The sequence below is a fragment of the Bombina bombina genome, chromosome 7, assembly GCF_027579735.1.
Source record: "Bombina bombina isolate aBomBom1 chromosome 7, aBomBom1.pri, whole genome shotgun sequence".
NCBI classification, from domain to species: domain Eukaryota; kingdom Metazoa; phylum Chordata; class Amphibia; order Anura; family Bombinatoridae; genus Bombina; species Bombina bombina.
The window spans coordinates 239,794,629-239,821,281 of record NC_069505.1 but is presented as its reverse complement, the minus strand read 5'-3'; positions in this window follow the sequence as shown (position 1 = coordinate 239,821,281).

Sequence of the window (26,653 nt, the reverse complement as noted above, 5' to 3'; positions counted from 1 at the left end):
GGTTTGCTTGGCTAAGTGAAGGGCACAAGTGTATGAATGAAGCATAAACTTATAGTGTATGAAGTCAGGTTCAGAGTGAGTTTTCCTCCAGACACGCTCAGCAGTACGGTAGCATTTTTGCAAATAGCGTGTTTGCTGAGAGTGCCAGGGCTGCAACTGACGGCGTGATGTTTTGCACAGTTGGGGAGGGGCAAGTGTGTCTAGTGCAGAGGAGAGAGTTTTGTTATAGTGGGATGTTGCGAGATCAGTGCAGGTTATAGTGGAAGTGTGAGGGAGGAGATCTTGAATAGTTTTTGAAAATTGGAGCAGATCCACAGCATACAGATTTCTACAGCCAGGTTTCGGTAATTGCTAAAAGGGTGAAAGAATTTGAAATAAACAGGTCATGAATGGTTGTAAGTTTATTGCAGACAGAGCGAGAGTTGCATAGTGCACAAGTGAAAGGAGTGTGTTCGTATGGGATGCATTTGATGGAGATGAGGTTATGTGTGTTGCTTTTATTAAAGTTACTATAAGGAGTGCGTGATTGGGTAATGGTGGGAATGAGTGTGGGCCCAGGATTTGGAGAGATGTCGCCTAATGCTAATAGCAGCAAGATGGAAAGTAAGAGTAGGTGAAAATGAGATTTATAGCAGTGGGGGCATTTCTGTGAGATGGTGCAGTTTAGTAACATAGATTTTAAAATAGAAAGTAGTTCATCAGAGCTAAGGTAAGGAATATTGAATATCTGAGCACAGGATAAATACAGCCCTCTCTACTGTGAAACCCCACTTGGTCTCATTGCTTTCTGGCTACCCTAAACATAATAGAAGCACATTGACTGTAGAGGGATAGATACCGAGCTGGAGGTGGGAAAGGGCCTGCTTAACGTTGTCCACACACAGGGAGGAAAACATTATATACAGGGCCGGTGCTAGGATTTTTGGCCACACAGGCGAGGATACATTTTGCCGCCCCCCCCCCCATTAAATACCACTCCATTTATAGTCTTTGACCAACTGTTACATAGATATGCTAACAAAAACCTACAGATAACTATTATCTATAATTAAAGAGAAAATAATTACCCATTTGGGTGTTTGCGCGTGTATGTGTGAATAGTATTTGTGTGTGTATGTGAATAGTATATGTATTTGTGTGTGTGTGATTAGTATATGTATTTGTGTGTGTGTGCGCGCGCGCATGTGCATATGTCTGACAGCTATCCAGCTAAATGGTTATGCGATTCTGCAGAAAGTAGGATCACATAACTCTTTAGCTGGTTAGCTGTTAGTTTGATTAAATAAGTAGTGAGTACTGTGAATCGGACCATTACTTATCACTAGCACTATTCAGCACCTATAACCAGTTAGTGTCATCTGATACTGCTCTTTAATCGAAGCTGCAGATATACCTCCCAACATTTGAAATAGCCAAAGAGGGACACCTTTCTCACTCCCCCCATACTATATTCTATTAGAGCTAGAGGACACACACATTCATACACACTCATAAACAAAAACATTTTTAGACACCTATTTACATACACACATGCTCATACACACATTTACATACACAGTTATACACCTACATACATACTCATTAGCACACATTTACACACACAGTTATATACCTACATACATACATGGTCTTACACACATATTTAAACACACAGTTATACACCTACATACATACATGGTCATACACACACATTTACACACACAGTTATACACCTACATACATACATGGTCATACACACACATTTACACACACAGTTATGCACCTACATACATACATGTTCATACACACATATTTACACACACAGTTATACACCTACATACATACATGCTCATACACACATATTTACACACACAGTTATACACCTACATACATACATGCTCATACACACATATTTACACACACAGTTATACACCTACATACATACATGGTCATACACACATATTTACACACACAGTTATACACCTACATACATACATGAACATACACACATATTTATACACCTACATACATACATGCACATACACACATATTTACACACACACACACACGCACAGTTAAACACCTACATACATACATGCACATACACACATATTTACACACACACTGTACAGTTATACACCTACATACATACTCATACACAAATGTACACACACAGTTATACACCTACATACATATATGCACATACACACATATTTACACACAGTTATACACCTACATTCATACATGCTCTTACACACATAATTTACAAACACACACACAGTTATACACACACGCACAGTTATACATATACACAGTTATACACACACACACACAGTTATACACACACACACAGTTATACACATGCACAGTTATACACACACACACACACACACACACAGTTATTCACACACATACACACACAGTTATACATACACACACAGTTATATATACACACACACACACACAGTTATACACATGCACAGTTATACACACACACAGTTACACACAGTTATACACACACACACACAATTATACACACACACACACAGTTATACACATGCACAGTTATACATACACACACACACGCACAGAAAAACTGTAAACAGTGTTATGTATAAAGATAATTATGGGTTGTTTTTTATCAACAATTAAGAAAAACTTTATTTATAATAAACATTTATTGTATTTTTATGGTGTTGGACATTTTAGCTCTTATAAAGCAATATAATTTTACATTATGCAATGCGTCACTGTTGTTGACTGTTATTTCTCTTACAAACAAAACTTAAAATTACAAACCATTATTTTATAATGACTCTTATGATTTGTTAAAAAAATATGTCCGAACTACAAAGGTTTGTGTTATTCCACATATAATTAGTGGCAGCATAACAGACCTAAGAAAAATATGAATACACATTTTTGTAAATAAATTCATGGCTAAATATGGTAGTTAAAAATACATTAAAAACCATGATTAGGTCTGCTGTAAATAATGCTTATGAATAGAAATGACATTACACTGTTATATGCAACACAATAAAATATGTAAATATATATAGTTCCATAGTTCCTATTCACTGGTTGGAACAGTCTCAGATATTTGTGTGTGCAGTGCAGCAGTTTTGTTTCGTTGATAATCCCCCAAACAGTGTTAAAAGTTAATTTCGAAGTGTTTTAAATTTCCTCTGTGACTGTATAACAAGCAGCAGCAACGATCATTTATGCTACACGCTACTCAACGGCGTCGGAATCCGAAGCCTCTATAGGAGTGGACTCCTGGACTTTCACTGCAATACTTTGATTCTGTGGAGCGGTGGTTTGAGCTCTGGCCTCCGTGCGTTCTCGGCGTGCACTTAATCCAGCAACTGTCAGTAATGCCCACGTGTCCATGAGTCCCTCTGAGAATGTGACCCTTATACTCCAATCGGATTAGCAGATTCCCTGTACAGGGAGGAGGGGAGGTGAGCAGAGCAGAGGGGACAGGGGAGTTGGTAAAGGGACAGGGGCGCTACAGAGGCAAATGCTGCTGAATAATGTGTGAGGATGCCATTAAGCAGCAAGGGAATAAAAAATAAAAAAAATGTTTTTTCCTCATGTTGCAAATTTGCGCCCCCCCTACAGAAGGGACCTTAGGCGGCTGCCTATTTGCAAGCGCCGGCCCTGATTATATATATATTATGAGTTGTGGGTACTAGGCTAACCTGCAGACACCTTCCCTGGTGAGTAGTGCCACTTCCACACAGTGAAGCCTAGATAAGATCAGCTGTATACTTTGCTGATACGTACTGCAGTTACAGTGGGTCTCCAGAATCATCAAAGCAGTGCTTAAATATCCCTCTCCCCCTTACAATGTATGCCTCCTGGAGCAGTGAGATGTAAATGGAGCACCCTGGGTAAGGGGATCTGGGGGTTGGCAGCACCGCACTATTCATTAAAGGGCCGGTGTGGATAAGCTGGGCCGAAGTTTAACATAAGCTATAATCCTCTGACAGCAACGGTATCTGAAGCTCTAGCCAGGTACTGGTCTAACAATGGCGCACTCAAACAAGAAAAAGCAGAAGCAAATAGATATGACCAAATGCACAGTTGCAGACCCTTTCAATAGTAAGGTCCAACTAGACAGGGAGGGCTCTGCTGAGGACTCGAGGGAGTCGCTCCTCTCAACTAGATGCTCTCAGGATATAGAACCCACCAGGTAGAATAGAGGGTCTAGCAATGACACCCAAGTACTTGAGTCTATTAGAGCCCTGTCTAACAAAATCGATAACCATTACACCTCTCTTAAGAGCAAAATAAGAAGTTCAGTAGCGGAGCTCAGGAGAGACATTCATACTCTAGGTCAGATAACTGATACTATAGAGAGGAAGTAGGAGGACATGGCAGTGGATCAGGCCAACCTGTTCTCATATTCCCAAACCCTGGAGGAAACTATCTTTGATTTGGAAACCAAAATGGCAGATATTGATGATCGATCCCGCCACAATAATATACGGATAAGAGGTATTCCGGAAGATGTGGGCACGGCAGAGCTTCCAGCATATCTATTGGGCTCCAGGACTCTGACTCTCTAATTGACAGGGCGCACAGAGCACTGAGGCCAAGAGCGATTGCTTCTGATATTCCAAGAGATGTAATTATAAGATTACATTACTATACCTCCAAGAAATGCTTGGTGAGAACTGCCTTTACAAACAAATCTTTGTCAGATAAGTACAAAGATGTCCAGCTATTTCCGGATTTATCTGCTCACACATTAGCTAAAAGAAGATCATTCATGCCGATTACTCAAAGCCTCAGAAAAGCAGGTCACAAGTACAGATGGGGTTTCCCTGTGAAGTTGTTCTTCCAGCATGACAGCAAGAACTATATAATCTCCAGCTTAGATCAAGGACTACAGCTGCTAATGTCTCTGGGTTTGACGCCACAGGATATGACTACTGGGGGGGCACCACTGGAGGCTTGAGGAGCTCGGCTCCTGAGTGACAACCATCACCAAAAAGACAGAATGTGAGGTCGGGCGTAAAATCCCTGTTTGCTTCTGGTGACTAATAGCATCATATAAAAAGGCAAATGCAATTAAGGAACTAATTGCATTCTTTTATATAGACTGTTTTTAGCAACTCCACTGGTGGCTTGGGCTGTGCTCCAGAGTATGCATATAAAAATTTCACTTCATATTTTATAAGCCATTTTTTTACTACAGCTTAAATGATGACCTATCTTCTTGGCTAGTTCCAACGCCACTGGAAAGTAATTGTTGATTCAATACAGAATGTTAATATATACTATGTTAAAGTTTACCGTTTTGCTATGCTATATAAGTTGAGCAATAATAAAGGGTACTGGAATGGTTATATTATGTCGTACCATTATACTAACCACTAGTTTATGATAGACAGAAGCAGAGGCTTGGAAATACTAAAGTTGTTAACATAGACTGTAAAAAGTTTAAAAACATTACCCTAGGGAGGGTATATCTTTAGAGTCAGCCATATCTTGAAGTAGCTTCTATATTCTCTCTTAATTTAAAGAATTACTTTCTGTTATAATTTTTAAGCTAAACAACTAACATATTAAAGTTAATAAACATTAATTAAAACCTACTGACCTATATTTTCTCCAAAACGAAGTTTCATAACGTTCTAAAAGTTATATCTTTTATTCGCTGACGATGTCACGTTATCCTGCCCACTATTATCAGCACTGCATGTTCAAAATACTTAAACCAATAACTTTGTGTTTAAAGCGCCATTTTGAAACCTAGGTATTGTAAACGGATTGGTACAGAGCAAAGGATACCCACGGAGTGGGTTTGGAAAACAATTACATTTGCAGACAAGATTTCTGATATACGGTAGAGATATGTTAATAAAATGCTATTGATAAAAAGCGTATTTGGGGTAGTTAGTTAGTAACAGGCATAGAAAATATTTACTTACAGTGGCCCTTTAAGGTCTCAAAATAGCAGGCCTAGCATTACTACTGAAACATGTAATTACTGCTCCAATATAGAAAAGCAAATGTTTAAAGATTTTGGCCCCTATTTAACAAAGGTCTGTCGGACCTGATCCTCGCTGAATGCGGAGAGCTGCTGGTGCAATGCCGCGGTGAGCTGCTGGTGCAATGCCGCGGTGAGCTGCTGGTGCAACGCCACCCCCTGCAGATAATTTTTAAGCTGCTGGCTGCCGATTGAAGCCAATCGGCAGCCAGCAGGGGGTGTCTTAATTCAACCCAATCGTACTCGATCGGGTTGAATTGTGGGGATCTCTGTCCGCCTCCTCAGAGCAATATGCACTGACACTGATGCACTGTAGTTGCACAGAGGCGAGCACTAGCATTTACAACTCACAACTCTCCCTAACTGTTGATACATAGGTGTGATTAAAGTAATATCCATTGGTAATATCACTCTATTTTGACAAAACATATTTCATGGGAACTTCTTATATTGTTTATTTTATGTATTTTATGTTATTATATCTAGCTTATTTTATCTTTTATTAAAAAAATAAGGTATCTTCTGGTTTTGAACATATAGGCCTCTATTTATCAAGCTGTCAACCGCAAATACGCTGGAATTCCGCAGCGTATTTGTGGCGAGCCTGATTCCCCTTAGTTATCAAACCCTACAGACTGGCAAAAGTAGAATTCAGTGACGTAACATATGATCCGCCGGACTCAGTCCGACACAGATCGATGCTTACTTCACTCCAGATGTTCCGAATGCAAGTTCGGCACAATCTGACTACTTTTGCTAGTTATCAAATAACTAGCAGGTACACTCAGCACTTTTCTGGCCCAGCGTACCTGGTTTTCAATCCGCCGCCCTGGAGGCGGCGGATGCCATAGGAATCAATGGGAGTCTGAAAGCAGCGAAAGCTTATGTTCGCTGCTGCCCGATATCCCATTCATTCCTATGGGAACGTCTACACCTAACACCCTAACATGTACCCTGAGTCTAAACACCCCTAATCTGCCCCCCTACACCGCCGCCACCTACATTATACTTATTAACCCCTAAACCGCCGCTCCTTTAGCCCGCTGCCATTCTGATAAACTTATTAACCCATAAACCACCGCTCACGGACCCCGCCGCAACTAAATAAAGTGTTTAACCCCTAAACCGCCGCTCCCGGAGCCCACGACCACCTACATTATATTTATTAACCCCTAATCTGCCCCCAGCTACACCGCCGCCACCTACATTATATTTATTAACCCCTAATCTGCCCCCCTATACCGCCGCCACTATATTAAATTTATTAACCCCTAAACCTAAGTCTAACCCTAGCCCTAACACCCCCTAACTTAAATATAATTTAAATAAATCTAAATAAATTATTCATATTTAAAACTAAATATTTACCTGTAAAATAAACCCTAAGATAGCTACAATATAACTAATAGTTACATTGTAGCTAGCTTAGGATTTATTTTTATTTTACAGGCAACTTTTTATTTATTTTAACTAAGTAGAAAAGTTACTAAATAGTTATTAACTATTTAATAACTACCTAGTTAAAATATATACAAATTTATCTGTAAAATAAAACCTAACCTAAGTTACAATTACACCTAACACTACACTATAATTAAATTGATTACCTATATTAACTACAATTAACTGCAATTAAATAAAATGAAATAAAATTAACTAAAGTACAAAAAAGAAAAAAAATTTAAAACACAAAGTGGTCCTCCAGACGGGCAGAAGTCTTCATCAAAGCCGGGCAGAAGAGGTCCTCCAGGCGGGCAGAAGTCTTCATCCAGACAGCATCTTCTATCTTCATCCATCCGGCGTGGAGCGGCCCCATCTTCAAGACATCCGACACGGAGCATCCTCTTCTGGTTACGTCTTCTTCCCGAATGAATGTTCCTTTAAATGACGTCATCCAAGATGGCGTCCCAGGAATTCCGATTGGCTGATAGAATTCTATCAGCCAATCGGAATCAAGGTAGGAAAAATTCTATTGGTTGATGCAATCAGCCAACAGGATTGAAGTTCAATCCTATTGGCTGATCCAATCAGCCAATAGGATTGAGCTTGCATTCTATTGGCTGTTCCAATCAGCCAATAGAATGCAAGCTCAATTCTATTGGCTGATTGCATTAACCAATAGGAATTTTCCTACCTTAATTCCTATTGACTGATAGAATTCTATCAGCCAATCAGAATTCAAGGGACGCAATCTTGGATGATGTAATTTAAAGGAACATTCATACGGAAAGAAAACGTCGCCATAAGAGGAGCGTCGTATGTCTTGAAGATGGAGCCGCTCTGCGCCAGATGGATGAAGATAGAAGATGCCGTCTGGATGAAGACTTCTGCCTGTCTGGATGACCTCTTCTGCCCTGGCTTCGATGAAGACTTCTGCCCGTCTGGAGGACCACTTCGCCCAGCTTCGTTGAGGACTTCAGCCTGGTTGGGTGAAGACTTCTCAAGGTAGGGTGATCTTCAATGGGTTAGTGTTAGGTTTTTTTAAGGGGGCATTGGGTGGGTTTTAGAGTAGGGTTGGGTGTGTGGGTGGTGGGTTTTAATGTTGGGGGGTATTGTACTTTTTTTCAGGTAAAAGAGCTGATTACTTTGGTGCAATGCCCCGCAAAAAGCCCTTTTAAGGGCTATTTGTAATTTAGTATAGGGTAGAGCTTTTTTATTTTGGGGGGCTTTTTTATTTTATTAGATTAGGTGTAATTATTTTAAAATTCTTGTAATTATTTTATTATTTTCTGTAATTTAGTGTATGGTTTATTTGTACTTTAGATAATTTTATTTAATTTTATTTAATTGTAGTTAATTGTAGTTAATGTAGGTAATTAATTTAATTATAGTGTAGTGTTAGGTGTAATTGTAACTTAGGTTATGTTTTATTTTACAGGTAAATTTGTATTTATTTTAGCTAGGAAGCTATTAAATATTAGGGGGCAGATTAGGGGTTAATAAATATAATGTAGGTGGCGGTGGGCTCCGGGAGCAGCAGTTTAGGGGTTAAACAATTTATTTAGTTGCGGCGGGGTCGGGGAGGGGCAGGATAGGGGTTAAGAACTTTATGTAGGTGGCGGCGGTATAGGGGGCGGCAGATTAGGGGTTAATATGTATAATGTAGGTGGCGGCGGGGTCCAGGAGCGGCGGTTTAGGGGTTAATAACTTTATTTAGGTGCGGCAGGGTCCAGGAGTGGCGGTATAGGGGTAAAATAGTATAGTATAGTGTGGGTATTTAGTAACAGGGTACCAAGAAAGCTGTAAAAAAGCCGAAGAGCAGCGAGATCGATGACTGTTAGTTAACAACAGTCCGCTGCTCATCGCTCCGTACTTGGTGCGCAGCTTTTTGACAGCTTTTTTGATAATTTTGGAGAACATATTCAGGCAGCGATGTTAGGCGATCTTAGGCGAGCATATTAGTGCCGTCAAATGCAGGTAAGTTGACAGGTTGATAAATAGAGGCCATAGGGTTAGAAGATCTAGTCCCTTATTTGAAGGCTTAACAGTATCAGCTATGGCAACCATGTTACGTGTAAAAATGTATCTATATACTGTAAACCATTTGTCATTATGTTTTATAGACTTTGTTATACGCAATACCTTAATAAAAATTCTTTGAACCAAAAATATGTATTATAAATAAGTGTTTTTGTTTCTCTTTAGAGGTGATAGGAGCATAGACGTTAAACATACATTTGAAAGTGTAAGGTTGGGTTACCATAGCAATAAATTGATTTTCAAGAAATCTGACATCGGACGGAAGCGTTAACACATTGTAAACTTACACCTACACGAAAAGAGCAACTGCACGCAATGTGCAAAATATTTCAATGGAAACCTGGTACTAAAATGGGGCCGTAAACTACTTTTAGCTGTCAGCCACTTTGGTAGCTTATGGCTCCTTTTTTAACAACTCCATGGAAGCGAGCACATAGTTGTCAAACTGCCGTGTTAAGGACTGTAGATCACAACCGGCAGCTGCTGATAATGAGCAGAGCATCTCCCAGGTAACCTCCTCACCTTCACAGCATTCTTAGAACAACAACATATATCATGGAGCACAATTTAACCCCAATGCCTACCAAAAAAAAGACTACAGCACATTACAGGGGAATACACTGCAATCCTATTGTAGCCAAGGGGTTAAAGTATGCACGGTGTCAAGTGTTTTATGTTGTAATTCTAGGCAGCACTAGAAGTGTTTTATTACCATTCAAGCCTGTATTCCTTCAACAAAAAGTGCAGACAGAAGTGCCGCCCCATTTCAAGTGCTGCTGTTGGACCCACTTAGTCCGATGGTTGAGCCGACCCTGACTAAGGAGGTAAACAATTAGGCAATTTTGTACATGGAAGACTAACGGCTAGATTTAGAGTTTGGCGTTAGCCATCAAAACCAGCGTTAGAGGCTCCTAACGCTGGTTTTGGGCTACCGCTGGTATTTAGAGTCAGTCAGGAAAGGGTCTAACGCTCACTTTGCAGCCGCGACTTTTCCATACCGCAGATCCCCTTACGTCAATTGCGTATCCTATCTTTTCAATGGGATCTTTCTAACACCGGTATTTAGAGTCGTGGCTGAAGTGAGCGTTAGAAATCTACCGACAAAACTCCAGCCGCAGAAAAAAGTCAGTAGTTAAGAGCTTTCTGGGCTAACGCTGGTTTATAAAGCTCTTAACTACTGTGCTCTAAAGTACACTAACACCCATAAACTACCTATGTACCCCTAAACCGAGGCCCCCCACATCGCCACCACTCTATTAAAATTTGTAACCCCTAATCTGCCGACCACACACCGCCGCCACCTACATTATCCCTATTAACCCCTAATCTTCTGCCCCTAATACCGCCGACCCCTACATAATATTTATTAACCCCTAATCTGCCGCCCCCGCTATCGCTGACACCTGCATATTTTTTTTTAACCCCTAATCTGCCGCTCCGTACACCGCCGCAACCTACATTATCCCTATGTACCCCTAATCTGCGGCCCCTAACACAGCCAACCCCTATATTATATTTATTAACCCCTAATCTGCCGCCCCCAACATCGCCTCCACCTACCTACAATTATTAACCCCTAATCTGCCGACCGGACCACACCGCTACTATAATAAATGTATTAACCCCTAATACGCCTCACTCCCGCCTCAATAACCCTATAAGAAATATTATTAACCCCTAATCTGTCCTCCCTAACATCGCCGACACCTAACTTCACTTATTAACCCCTAATCTGCCGACCGGAACTCACCGCTACTATAATAAATGTATTAACCCCTAAAGCTAAGTCTAACCCTAACACTAACACCCCCCTAAGTTAAATATAATTTTTATCTAACGAAATAAATTAACTCTTATTAAATAAATTATTCCTATTTAAAGCTAAATACTTACCTGTAAAATAAACCCTAATATAGCTACAATATAAATTATAATTATAATGTAGCTATTTTTGGATTAATATTTATTTTACAGGCAACTTTGTATTTATTTTAACCAGGTACAATAGCTATTAAATAGTTAATAACTATTTAATAGCTACCTAGTTAAAATAATTACAAAATTACCTGTAAAATAAATCTATCAATAAATTAATTAAATCAAATACCTATAATTATCTACAATTAAACCTAACACTACACTATCAATAAATAAATTAAATTAAATACCTACAAATAAATACAATTAAATAAACTAACTAAAGTACAAAAAATAAAAAATAACTAAGTTACAAAAAATAAAAAAATATTTACAAACATTAGAAAAATATTACAACAATTTTAAACTAATTACACCTACTCTAAGCCCCCTAATAAAATAACAAAACCCCCCAAAATAAAAAAATGCCCTACCCTATTCTAAATTAAAAAAGTTCAAAGCTCTTTTACCTTACCAGCCCTGAACAGGGCCCTTTGCGGTTCATGCCCCAAAGAATTCAGCTCTTTTGCCTGTAAAAAAAACACATACAATCCCCCCCCCAACATTACAACCCACCACCCACATACCCCTAATCTAACCCAAACCCCCCTTAAATAAACCTAACACTAAGCCCCTGAAGATCTCCCTACCTTGTATTCACCACGCCGGGTTCACCGATCGGTCCAGAAGAGCCTCCGATGTCTTCATCCAAGCCCAAGCGGGGGCTAAAGAGTGACGTCCATCCTCCGGCTGAAGTATTGATCTAAGCGGCAAATGAAGAAGTCCATCTTCGGGAAGAAATCTTCATCCTATCCGGGCAGAAGATTAGATCCGGACTGGCAAACATCTTCATCCAAGCCGCATCTTCTATGTTGTTCCATCTGATGACGAGCGGCTGATCTTCAAGACCTCCAGCGCGGATCCATCCATCTTCACCGACAACTTCCCGACGAATGACGGTTCCTTTAAGGGACGTCATCCAAGATGGCGTCCCTCGAATTCCGATTGGCTGATAGGATTCTATCAGCCAATTCGATCAGCCAATAGAATGCGAGCTCAATCTGATTGGCTGATCCAATCAGCCAATCGGCTTGAACTTGAATCTGATTGGCTGATTCCATCAGCCAATCAGAATTTTCCTACCTTAATTCCGATTGGCTGATAGAATCCTATCAGCCAATCGGAATTCGAGGGACGCCATCTTGGATGACGTCCCATAAAGGAACCTTCATTCTTCAGTTGGACGTCGAACGAAGAGGATGGATCCGCGCCTTGAAGATCATCCGCTCGTCATCAGATGGAACAACATAGAAGATGCGGCTTGGATGAAGATGTTTGCCAGTCCGGATCTAATCTTCTGCCCGGATAGGATGAAGATTTCTTCCCGAAGATGGACTTCTTCATTTGCCGCTTGGATCAAGACTTTAGCCGGAGGATGGATGTCACTCTTTAGCCCCCGCTTGGGCTTGAATGAAGACATCGGAGGCTCTTCTGGACTGATCGGTGAACCCGGCGTGGTGAATACAAGGTAGGGAGATCTTCAGGGGCTTAGTGTTAGGTTTATTTAAGGGGGGTTTGGGTTAGATTAGGGGTATGTGGGTGGTGGGTTGTAATGTTGGGGGGGGGGTATTGTATGTGTTTTTTTTACAGGCAAAAGAGCTGAATTCTTTGGGGCATGCCCCGCAAATGGCCCTTTTCAGGGCTGGTAAGGTAAAAGAGCTTTGAACTTTTTTAATTTAGAATAGGGTAGGGCATTTTTTTATTTTGGGGGGCTTTGTTATTTTATTAGGGGGCTTAGAGTAGGTGTAATTAGTTTAAAATTGTTGTAATATTTTTCTAATGTTTGTAAATATTTTTTGTAACTTAGTTATTTTTTATTTTTTGTACTTTAGTTAGTTCATTTAATTGTATTTATTTGTAGGTATTTAATTTTATTTATTTATTGATAGTGTAGTGTTAGGTTTAATTGTAGATAATTGTAGGTATTTGATTTAATTAATTTATTGATAGTGTAGTGTTAGGTTTAATTGTAACTTAGGTTAGGATTTATTTTACAGGTAATTTTGTAATTATTTTAACTAGGTAGCTATTAAATAGTTAATAACTATTTAATAGCTATTGTACCTGGTTAAAATAAATACAAAGTTGCCTGTAAAATAAATATTAATCCTAAAATAGCTACAATATAATTATAATTTATATTGTAGCTATATTAGTTTTTATTTTACAGGTAAGTATTTAGCTTTAAATAGGAATAATTTATTTAATAAGAGTTAATTTATTTAGTTAGATAAAAATTATATTTAACTTAGGGGGGTGTTAGGGTTAGACTTAGCTTTAGGGGTTAATACATTTATTATAGTAGCGGTGAGTTCCGGTCAGCAGATTATGGGTTAATAAGTGAAGTTAGGTGTCGGCGATGTTAGGGAGGACAGATTAGGGGTTAATAATATTTCTTATAGGGTTATTGAGGCGGGAGTGAGGTGGATTAGGGGTTAATACATTTATTATAGTATCGGTGAGGTCCGGTCGGCAGATTAGCGGTTAATAATTGTAGGTAGGTGGAGGCGAGGTTGGGGGCGGCAGATTAGGGGTTAATAAATATAATATATGGGTCGGAGGTGTTAGGGGCAGCAGATTAGGGGTTCATAGGGATAACATAGGTTGCGGCGGTGTACGGAGCAGCAGATTAGGGGTTAAAAAAATATGCAGGGGTCAGCAATAGCGGGGGCGGCAGATTAGGGGTTAATAAGTGTAAGGTTCGGGGTGTTTAGACTCGGGGTACATGTTAGGGTGTTAGGTGCAGACATAGGAAGTGTTTCCCCTTAGGAAACAATGGGGCTGCCTGCTTTTTTGCAGGTGTTAGGTTTTTTTTCAGCTCAAACTGTCCCATTGTTTTCTATGGGGGAATCGTGCACAAGCACGTTTTTTAAGCTGGTCGCGTCCGTAAGCAACGCTGGTATTGAGAGTTGCAGTGGCGGTAAATTATGCTCTACGCTCCTTTTTGGGAGCCTAACGCAGCCCTTCTGTGAACTCTAAATACCAGCGGTATTTAAAAGGTGCGGCCAAAATAAAGCAAGCGTAGCTAACGCACCCCTTTGGCCGCAAAACTCCAAATCTAGGCCTAAGAATATTGTGAGAATAAAGACTTCTAAAACCTTCCCCAACTTATCTCTTAAAAGATTTGTTCTCCCATGAGTACTCTTTGTGTGACTCACCAGTAACAACTTCACACATCCTATATGTGCTCTAAGCCACAGCTCTACTGCTCAGCTTGCTTTAGTGGCCAGTGGGGAATAAACAATAAAACTATTTATGAGACCTCTGCTTATGCTAAGAACTCTTATTTCCTAATTTAAAGAGATATGAAACGCAAAATGTAATTTCTTTCATGATTCAGGTAGACAATTCAGGACAATTTAAAGCAGCTTTTCAATTTACTTCTTTTTTTTAAATGTGCTTTATTCTCTTGGTGTCCTTTCTTGAAGTAACAGTAATGCACTACTGGGAGCTACTTGAGCACATCTGGGGAGTCAGTGGCAAGAGGCCACCAATAAGCAGCAAGCTCCCAGCAGTGCATTATTGCTCTTGAGCCTACCTATAGGATACTCTTTTCAAGAAAAGATACAAAGAGAATAAAGCTAATTAGATAATAGAAATACATTGTAAAGTTGTTTAAAATAGCTGCTCTCTCTGAATCATGAACATTTAATTTTGACTTTACAGCACCTTTAAGTAGCTCTGGGACCAACTCCAATCACAATCACTGAGATTACGAGTTTTGCGGTAACAGGGGTGCGCTGCTAACAAGCCTTTTTTTTTTCACTGTTCCCTTAAGACAATGCTGGTATTACAAGTTTTTTTTTAATCCTGGCGTTTGCCGCAAAAAGGTGAGTGTAGAGCAAAATTTAGCTCCACATCTCACCTCAATACCAGCGTTGCTTACGGTAGCGGTAAACTGGCTAAACGTGCTCGTGCACGATTTCCCCATAGGAAACAATGGGGCAGATTTAGCTGGAAAAAACCCTAACACCTGCAAAAAAAGCAGCGTTCAGCTTCTAACGCAGCCCTATTGATTTCTATATGGAAATAAAATTAATGTCTACATCTAACACCCTAACATGAACCCCAAGTCTAAACACCCCTAATCTTACACATATTAACCCCTAATCTGCCACCCCTGACATCACCGACACCTGCATTATATTATTAACCCCTAATCTGCGGCTCCGGACACCACCGCCACCTACATTATCCCTATGAACCCATAATCTGCTGCCCCCAACATCGCCGACACCTACATTATAGTTATTAACCCCTAATCTGCCCCCCAATGTCGTCACAACCTACCTACATTTTTTAACCCCTAATCTGCCGCCCCCATCGTCGCCGTTACTATATTAAATTTATTAACCCCTAAACCTAAGTCTAAACATAAGTCTAACACCCCCCTAACTTAAATATAATTTAAATAAAACGAAATAAAATTACTACAATTAAATAAATTAATCTTATTTAAAACTAAATACCTATAAAATAAACCCTAAGCTAGCTACAATATAACTAAACGGAATTAAGGTAGGAAAAATCCTATTGGCTGTTTGGATCAGCCAATAGGATTGAACTTCAATCCTATTGGCTGATCCAATCAGCCAATAGGATTGAGCTTGCATTCTATTGGCTGTTCCATTTCTTTCATGATTCAGGTAGACAATTCAGGACAATTTAAAGCAGCTTTTCAATTTACTTCTTTTTTTTAAATGTGCTTTATTCTCTTGGTGCCCTTTCTTGAAGTAACAGTAATGCACTACTGGGAGCTACTTGAGCACATCTGGGGAGTCAGTGGCAAGAGGCCACCAATAAGCAGCAAGCTCCCAGCAGTGCATTATTGCTCTTGAGCCTACCTATAGGATACTCTTTTCAAGAAAAGATACAAAGAGAATAAAGCTAATTAGATAATAGAAATACATTGTAAAGTTGTTTAAAATAGCTGCTCTCTCTGAATCATGAACATTTAATTTTGACTTTACAGCACCTTTAAGTAGCTCTGGGACCAACTCCAATCACAATCACTGAGATTACGAGTTTTGCGGTAACAGGGGTGCGCTGCTAACAAGCCTTTTTTTTTCACTGTTCCCTTAAGACAATGCTGGTATTACAAGTTTTTTTTTAATCCTGGCGTTTGCCGCAAAAAGGTGAGTGTAGAGCAAAATTTAGCTCCACATCTCACCTCAATACCAGCGTTGCTTACGGTAGCGGTAAACTGGCTAAACGTGCTCGTGCACGATTTCCCCATAGGAAACAATGGGGCAGATTTAGCTGGAAAAAACCCTAACACCTGCAAAAAAAGCAGCGTTCAGCTTCTAACGCAGCCCTATTGATTTCTATATGGAAATAAAATTAATGTCTACATCTAACACCCTAACATGAACCCCAAGTCTAAACACCCCTAATCTTACACTTATTAACCCCTAATCTGCCACCCCTGACATCACCGACACCTGCATTATATTATTAACCCCTAATCTGCGGCTCCGGACACCACCGCCACCTACATTATCCCTATGAACCCATAATCTGCTGCCCCCAACATCGCCGACACCTACATTATAGTTATTAACCCCTAATCTGCCCCCCAATGTCGTCACAACCTACCTACATTTTTTAACCCCTAATCTGCCGCCCCCATCGTCGCCGTTACTATATTAAATTTATTAACCCCTAAACCTAAGTCTAAACATAAGTCTAACACCCCCCTAACTTAAATATAATTTAAATAAAACGAAATAAAATTACTACAATTAAATAAATTAATCTTATTTAAAACTAAATACCTATAAAATAAACCCTAAGCTAGCTACAATATAACTAAACGGAATTAAGGTAGGAAAAATCCTATTGGCTGTTTGGATCAGCCAATAGGATTGAACTTCAATCCTATTGGCTGATCCAATCAGCCAATAGGATTGAGCTTGCATTCTATTGGCTGTTCCAATCAGCCAATAGAATGCAAGCTCAATTCTATTGGCTGATTGCATCAGCCAATAGGATTTTTCCTACCTTAATTCCTATTGGCTGATAGAATCCTATCAGCCAATTGGAATTCAAGGGACGCCATCTTGGATGACGTCATTTAAAGGAACCTTCATTCAGTCTTAGCCGTCGGATGAAGAGGATGCTCCGCGTTGGATGACTTCAAGATGGACCCGCTCCGCTCCGGATGGATGAAGATAGAAGATGCTGCCTGGATGAATCCTTCTGCCCATCTGGAGGTCCTCTTCTGCCCGGATTGGATGAAGACTTCTGCCCCTCTGGAGGACCACTTGTGCCCGGCTGGGTGAAAACCGCTCAAGGTAGGGTGATCTTCAAGAGAGTAGTGGTAGGTTTAATTAAGGGGGGATTGGGTGGGTTTTAGAGTAGGGTTGGGAGTGTGGGTGGTGGGTTTTAATGTGTGGGGGGGATTATATTTTTTTTTAACAGGAAAAGAGCTGATTACTTTGGGGCAATGTCCCATAAAAAACCCTTTCAAGGGCTATTTGTAATTTAGTATAGGGTAGGGAGTTTTATTATTTTGGGGGGATTAGAGTAGGTGTAATTAGTTTAAAAAAATGTAATTTTTTTCCCCTGTAATTTAGTGGGGGGGTTTTTTTGTACTTTAGTTTATTTAATTTAATTGTAGTTAAAATAAATACAAAGTTGCCTGTAAAATAAAAATAAACCCTAAGCTAGCTACAATGTAACGATTAGTTATATTGTAGCTATTTTAGGGTTTATTTTATAGGTAAGTATTTAGTTTTAAATAGGATTAATTTATTTAATTCTAGTAATTTTATTTTGTTTTATTTAAATTATATTTAAGTTAGGGGGCCTGTTAGTGTTAGGGTTAGACTTAGGTCTATGGGTTAATAAATTTAATATAGTAGCGGCGACGTTGGGGGCGGCAGATTAGGGGTTAATAAATGTAGATAGGTGTCGGCGATGTTAGGGACGGCAGATTAGGGGTTAATAAAATGTAACTAGTGTTTGCTAGGCGGGAGTGTGGCGGTTAAGGGGTTAATATATTTATTACAGTGGTGGCGATGTCCGGTCGGCAGATTAGGGGTTAAAAACTTTATTAAAGTGTTTTTGATGTGGGGGGGGGGCTCGGTTTAGGGGTTAATAGGTAGTTTATGGGTGTTAGTGTACTTTGTAGCACTTTAGTTAAGAGTTTTATGTTACAGCTTTAGCACATAAAACTCTTTACTACTGACTTTTAAATGCGGTAGGAGTCTTGACAGGAGAGGGTGTACCGCTCACTTCTTCCAAAACTCGTAATACCGGTGTTAGGCAAATCCCATTATAAAGATACGATACGCAATTTACGTAAGGGGATTTGCGGTAAGCTGGAGTGGCGGAAGAAAAGTGAGCGGTAGACCCTCTCCTGCCAGTCTCGTAATACCAGCGGGCGTTAAAAAGCAGCGTTGGGACCTCTCAACGCTGCTTTTTAAGGCTAATGCAAGACTCGTAATCTAGCCGATTGTGTTTTTTATGACTTTTGTGCACTTTCCTGATCAAGTACATTCCAATCCATTTCAAAACCCAGTTATTATCTGCTTTTGCAGTGCACAAACTCCATAATACTGTACCTGTAAAAAATGTACTTGATTGTATTCACGTCCATTAGAAACCCGCTTTGTGCAGCTTTTTGCCTAGCTTTACGGCTCTAATATTTCAACAGCCTCAAACTCTTATGGATACAGAATATATTGACTGTTTATGTAGCTTATTAACGGTAAAGCTTATACAGAATCTCATTTTGAAAATTCATTAATGCCATTAGCTCCCGTTTTATCTAAAAAGTGAAATCTATGATGCAAATAATTAGAATTAATAATAAAATTCACTAAATTATATGAAAGTATTAATTGCACACTAAAAAACAAAATGTATGCTTACCTGATAAATCAATTTGTTTCATGATGGTGAGAGTCCATGGGGTTAATTTATTATATGTTGAGCAGACATGATTCGCTATGGTGAATTATTTCTGCTCAACATCGCAAAGGGGTCAATTTATCAAGCTCCTACAGAAGTTATGAAGCAGCGGTCTAAAGGGGCAAACCGTGAATACGGGTACATTACTGATCAGGCCCTACTGTCCGCGGAACTTTCTGCCAAACGGAGCCCCAGAAGAAGTATGGACATCAAAGTGATAAAACTCTTGCAAACAAGACCAAGAAGTTGCCTTGCAAATACTGATTAATAGAAGCTTCATTACGAAAGGCCCAAGAAGTGGCATCTGCTCAGAATGAGCAGTAATGCTCTTAGGGAGAGTCTTTCTCGCAACCAAATATGCTTAGTAAAAGGGACAGTATACACCAATTTCCATATAACTGCATGTAATAGAAACTACTATAAATAAGAATATGCACTGATACTGATATAAAAATCCATTTAAAAATGTACTTAGAAGCTCCCAGTTTAGCACTGTTGATGAGAAAGCAGGAAGAGTACACACTCCCCTGCATATAAAAAGACCCATTACACAAACAGGAGCAAGCTGGAGTCTACATCGGATACTTTGTGGCTTAGTTAGGAGTCTAAAAATCAGCACAATGTTATTAAAAAATAAGCAGAACTATACATTGTTACAAAAACACCCCCAGATGGGCTATGTAAATGAATCATCTACAAAACATTTAGGCAAAGAAAAATCTATGGCTAGATCACGAGTTTTTGTCGGTAAGGCTGTGCGGGGCTAACGCTTCTTTTTTCTTACTGCTCCCTTAAGCCAACGCAGGTATTACGAGTTCTCTTTAAGCCGGCGTTAGCCAAAGAAAAGTGAGCGTTGAGCAAAATTTAGCTCCACATCTCACCTCGATACCAGTGTTGCTTACGGTAGCGGTAAACTGGCAAAACGTGCTATCGCTGGCATCTGCATTATATTATTAACCCCTAATCTGCCCCCCCAATGTCGCCGCAACTATATTAAATTTATTAACCCCTAATCTGCCGCCGCCACTATAATAAAGTTATTAACCCCTAAACCTAAGTCTAACCCTAGCCCTAACACCCCCCTAACTTATATATAATTTAAATTAAATTAACTAAATTACGGGAAAAAAACCCCACTAAATTACAGAAAATTAAAAAAAATTACAAGAATTTTATACTAATTACACCTAATCTAATCCCCCTAATAAAATAAAAAAGCCCCCCAAAATAATAAAATTTCCCTACCCTATACTAAATTACAAATAGCCCTTAAAAGGGCCTTTTGCGGGGCATTGCCCCAAAGTAATCAGCTCTTTTACCTGTAAAAAAAAAATACAACACCCCCCAACATTATAACCCACCAACCACACACCCCTACTCTAAAACCCACCCAATCCCCCCTTAAAGAAACCTAACACTAACCCCCTGAAGGTCACCCTACCTTGAGCCGTCTTCACCCAGCCGTGCACAAGTGGTCCTCCAGAGGGTCCAAAGTCTTCATCCGATCGGGGCAGAAGAGGTCCTCCAGATGGCAGAAGGTTTCATCCGGGCTGCATCTTCTGTCTTTATCCTTCCGGAGCGGAGCGGGTCCATCTTCAATCCAGCCGACGCGGAGCATCCTCTTCAAATGAAGTCCTAATGAAGAATGAAGGTTCCTTTAATTGACGTCATCCAAGATGACGTCCCTTGAATTCTATCAGCCAATCGGAATTAAGGTAGGAAAAATCCTATTGGCTTATGCTATCAGCCAATAGGATTGACCTTGCATTCTATTGGCTTATTGGAAAAGCCAATAGAATGCGAGGTCAATTCTATTGGCTGATTGGATCAGCCAATCGGATTGAACTTCAATCCGATTGGCTGATTACATATATTTTTTTAGTAGACAACCCAAAGTATTGATCTAGGCCCATTTTGGTATATTTCATGCCACCATTTCACCGCCAAATGCGATCAAGTAAAAAAAATCGTTCACTTTTTCACAAATTTTTTCACAAACTTTAGGTTTCACACTGAAATTATTTACAAACAGCTTGTGCAATTATGGCACAAATAGTTGTAAATGCTTCTCTGGGATCCCCTTTGTTCAGAAATAGCAGACTTATATGGCTTTGGCGTTGCTTTTTTGGTAATTAAAAGGCCACTAAATGCCTCTGCGCACCACACTTGTATTATGCCCAGCAGTGAAGGGTTAATTAGGTAGCTTGTAGGGAGCTTGCAGGGTTAATTTTCGCTTTAGTGCAGAGATTAGCTTCCCACCTGAAATACCCCACCCCCTAATTCCTCCCAAACAGCTCTATTCCCTCCCCCACCTCACAATTGTCCCCGCCATCTTAAGTACTGGCAGAAAGTCTGCCAGTACTAAAATAAAAGGTATCTTTTATTTTTTTTATTTTTTCCCACTGACATATTTACAAATTCAGCTGTGTATGATCTCCACTTAGCTCCCAACCTCCTTGATCCCCCCAAAACTCTAACCCTCCCCCTCTATCAGAATCGCTTCCACCACTTGAAGGAACCAACGACGTACAGGGTACATCCTTGGTCGTTAAGGACTTTTTTTGTAGGACGTCATTGGTCCTTAATAGGTTAACTTACAAGAAAAAATTAACATGCGAAGAAAGTCTATTGTGGCTTCCACATAATATATAAGAGGTCTCACAACAACCAGTTTGCTAAGAAGATGCTCCTTAGAGTTTTTAGGAGCAGGACAAAAAGAAGGAAGCACAATTTTCTGATGAATAGTATCCTTAGTTACTACCAAAGGTAGAAAGGAACAGCTAGCAGGGGGTCTCAATCATCCCATTCGGATCAAGATGATTTCAGTCCACCACCAGAAGTTAAGGAGCAGCGGACTGTAGAAAGCAGCATCCACTGCTTAATAAATCTACCCCTAAGTCTTGTTCCTGCTCAAGATGTACTGTAAATCAGTTTGAATGACCAGAAAACCACTAGGGCATCTATCAGACTTGAGGATAGTTGTGATTCAAACAAGAGGCCATGAGACCTATCTCTGGCAAACTCCAGCATCTGACAATCTGGTCGAAAGCTTCCTGATTCAGAAGAGACTGGTGACTGGGAAAGTTTGCCTCCTAATAGTTTGCACCCTTATGTGGATGGCATAAATCTTTCAATGATAACGTTTTATGCAAAATACATGCAAATTAGTTATTTTCTTCAATACACATTTTGGTGATCAGGAGCTTTCTTTGATCATCCTACCTGCTGGCATACGTCATAGAAGCAACAGGAGTGCTGGACATCATCAGTAACCCCAGGCCAAAAAAACGCCTTAGTTAGACAATGTAATGTGCGCTTTATCCCTTATTGTCTCACTAGTTGTATATTTTGGGCTATCCTAAAGAGCTCAGGACTGTACTTTTGAGGGACTACTAGTTGCCTCTTGGGGACCACAGTCACCACCGTCAGGTCGAAGTGCGGTTCAGGCACGAAACATGTTGGAATGGTGAATAGCGGCTGACTTGTTCACTAGCTGTGATATCGTTATACATGTACTACACTACGAGCACTTTTACCAGTATTTCTCAATAAAAGTTATATTTTATAGCTTTAATCTTGGCGCATTGGACGGCTGACTTATTTCATCCTGAATGGTGAAATTTTATGTTCCTGATTATTATTTAAGCGGATTTTGCTCATCCGTTACAACCAGCCATTTCACTAAGCTTACCTGGTCAGTCTGATACACATCGAGTGAGCACCCATTATCCCTTGCAAACAACAAGACTGATTCCCAAGGCGTGTTTACAAGCAACACTAAGAGCCCAGCTTGGACTAAGCTGTGTGGAACTGGGATTTGGCAGTGGACTGTACTCTATACCAGACCGGGTGAGTGAATATTATATATATATTCTCTGTGTATGCTGTGCTAAATGCAGTAATGACTTAAGTGAAAAAGTTATCACAGTGAGAAGTTGTCATTACGTTACAAGAGACTTTGGTACAAAGCTGAGTGCTGAATTAACCATCTCAACACATATACTATACAAGCCTATACAATATAAGCACTTGGAAAAAACTTAACCAAATACTCTGAACTATACAAGCATCATACACTTTAATAGCCCCTATTGCCTTATACATTGTACTAATAAAGGTATTAAAGGGTTATATATCAGACGTATAACTATATATTATATGTCCAGTGCAAGTCATGGTCATCCTCTAGCTGCTGTCTCGAGCACTAGGTCGACTAACAAAGGCACTTCTGCAAGTCTTCAGTCCATAACATCTGGTCCAGTTGATCCATCTCTTCAGGGTAGAGGAGAGTAGACACCTGCAGGTGCTGGTGAGTCTGAATTGGTACCCCATGCTCGCACTACACTATCTAACACTACATCCAGTTCAGATTATGATAGTGACAGGTCAATAGGTTTAGTGGGCAAAGGACAGAAGAGCATGTTCAGTCAATTTAAACTAGTGCTTAGAGATTTTGTTGTAGTTCTTATTTTTTCAAGGTCTGTGTTTGCCATAAGAGAAAAAGAGGTTGTAGCTGCGGACACGCAGCAACTATCGCTTTCTGACCCCCGAGAGACTGGAAGATTTGTTAGCAGATGTATTCTACATCTGGGCCTGGAGTTTTATTTATCTTGTTCTTATTCATTTGTTTTCTAATATCCTCTAGAGATAACCCAGTCATATGTATGGGATTGTATGTTTGTTTCAATGTCTTTCTCATTGGTCCCTCTCTTGTGTGTACTAAAGAAAATAAATAGTTTTAGCACTCAGTAGCTCACTTGATACCCTTCTCACATTTTATTCAATTTTGAATAATCTGCTCTTTTGCATGCTCTGTTACATTCGATAGATCGATAAATAAATAGTGATAGATAGATAGATAGATGATAGATAGATAGGAAAATGAAACTGAGACGTATATTTTGCCTTAGTAACTTGGGGTTCTGAGTGTTAACCTGACTTTACTGTCTGTCCAAATTATCTGTCAGCAGACAGGCAGACAGGCACAGTCGAGATAAGTGAGATGAAGTGAATGTACAACCAATAGTGACATTAGATAACTGCCTATGTTTTGTATCTGCTGCAGTGGCATCTGGAAACAGAGTTTATCACCTCATCTGCAGTGTCCTCAGATAGTCACTTAAACTATCAATCTACATCATACTGTATACTGTATGTACTGAGATGTGCGTATAACTATATGCACCTAAGCATACATGTTTCAGTTTAAGCTTTGCTGTACTAACAGCACATATCACAAACTACATTCTATAAAGCAACCTCTCCTGATGTTACCTTAAAGGGACATAAAATAAGTTGGGATAGAGACAAAATATAATAATATGTACTTTAATTACTTTACCTGCAAATTTATACTCTAATGCCTCGCCATTAACCCTTTCTTTTATGTTTCTGAATCATACAGCTCTAACTCCGCCCCACACATATCATTTTATGGCTGTGTATATATATATATATATATATATATATTGTTGTTTTTGGTAGAATACAAAAGAGAATAGGGATTATCTGCTGGAGCATGCCAAGAAGCTGTGAACTTGAAATATATTGCTTGTGTCTAAACACTGATAAGGGGGTGGAGCAAAGTGCTTGAGACAGCATAGATATGTAAGTCATTTTGCTTATTTTTGAAAATTATTTTAAAATACATGCCAACAATTTTTTTATACAAACTATTTTTACTTAATTAGCCCTTTTAGGATATGCACAGATCTCAACCTGTTTTATGGCACTTTAACAGAAAATTACAGATTTTGACTGAGTATGAAACACACAAATAAATATCCAACGATTACAGCACTTCAATAAAATACTTTTATTAAGAAAAAATATTATTTTAAATTATTCAAGGACATAGTGTAACAACAGCAATGTTTCAGGATCTCGCACAAACACACATACGTACACAAATGTATACATAGACACACACAGCCCCCCACACATTTATCTAATTATCTATCTCTATCCATCTGTCTGTCTATTGATCAATCTATATGGAATGACTACATAATGACATTGGGCGACTAGGGAGCAGAAAGTTTATATCCTTTCTTGTTATTGTATTTATTGTGTTTAAGTAATTTAATTACATGAATAAACTTCTGAATATATAAATTAAAATGATATTACTCGCTTGCAGGATGTAACCATTTCCTGTGCAGTGTACATTCCTGGTCTCCTGTACTTCTATGGCGGTGACATGTGAGACTCACTGTAGCATTGCCCTATACACAATCTTAGGATTCTGCAGCATGCACTCCTGGTCTCCTAATCCTCTGGGGGCATGATATGTAAGACTCACCGTAACATTGTCCTATACACAATCTTAGGATTCTGCAGTATGCACTCCTGGTCTCCTAATCCTCTGGGGGCATGATATGTAAGAATCACCGTAGCATTGCCCTATACACAATCTCAAGATACTGCAGTATGCACTCCAAGTCTACTGGGGGTGACATGTGAGACTTACTGTAGCACTGCCCTATACACAGACAGTCTCAGAATACTGCAATATGCACATCTGGTCTATTGTCCTTCTTGTGCAGTGACATTTGAGACTCACTGTGTCATTCACTTAGGCTCTTCTAGGGCTTCCCAGCTTTTCTATTTGGTTCTGCCTTTTCGCTGGTTTCTTCTTTCATGCTTGCAGGCTGGGTATGCTGGATTTTCCATTTGGCTGGAGTACCAGATTGTTTTGGTTCTCATTTTGTCAGAGGGGCTGCTGTCTCTGGGGCCTTTTGTTTGTTGTTGGGTCTATCTTTAAGAGATCTTGAATGCAGCCGCTTGGGCTTTGGATACTGTTTTTTTTTTTTTTGCTTTTTATTTATATGTTGCTAATGTGTCCTCTTTTACTTTGTCATGTTAAAATTAGCAAATGATGAAGTCTTCTGGCTTGTAATAAAATGGAGATTATTCTAACTTCAATGACTGAATAATCAGGATTTTATTAATGACAGGAGGCAAATATATTCCCACCCTTCTTCCCTCCCTTATTTGTGTGTTTATTGTGAAAATACGGAGAGAGCAAAAAACACACTTCGAGCACATTTTCACTTTGTTTGTTTATTGTTGATTCCCATATTCCTTTCTTATTTGTGGATGCCATATTCAAGGTGTCTTGTTTTACTCATGTGGAGATTAGTTCCTCTGTCTTGTTTTACTCATGTGGAGATTTGTTCCTCTGTTTTGTTTTACTCATGTGGAGATGTGTTCCTCTGTCTTGTTTTACTCATGTGAAGATGTGTTCCTCTGTCTTGTTTTATTCATGTGGAGATGTGTTCCTCTGTCTTGTTTTACTCATGT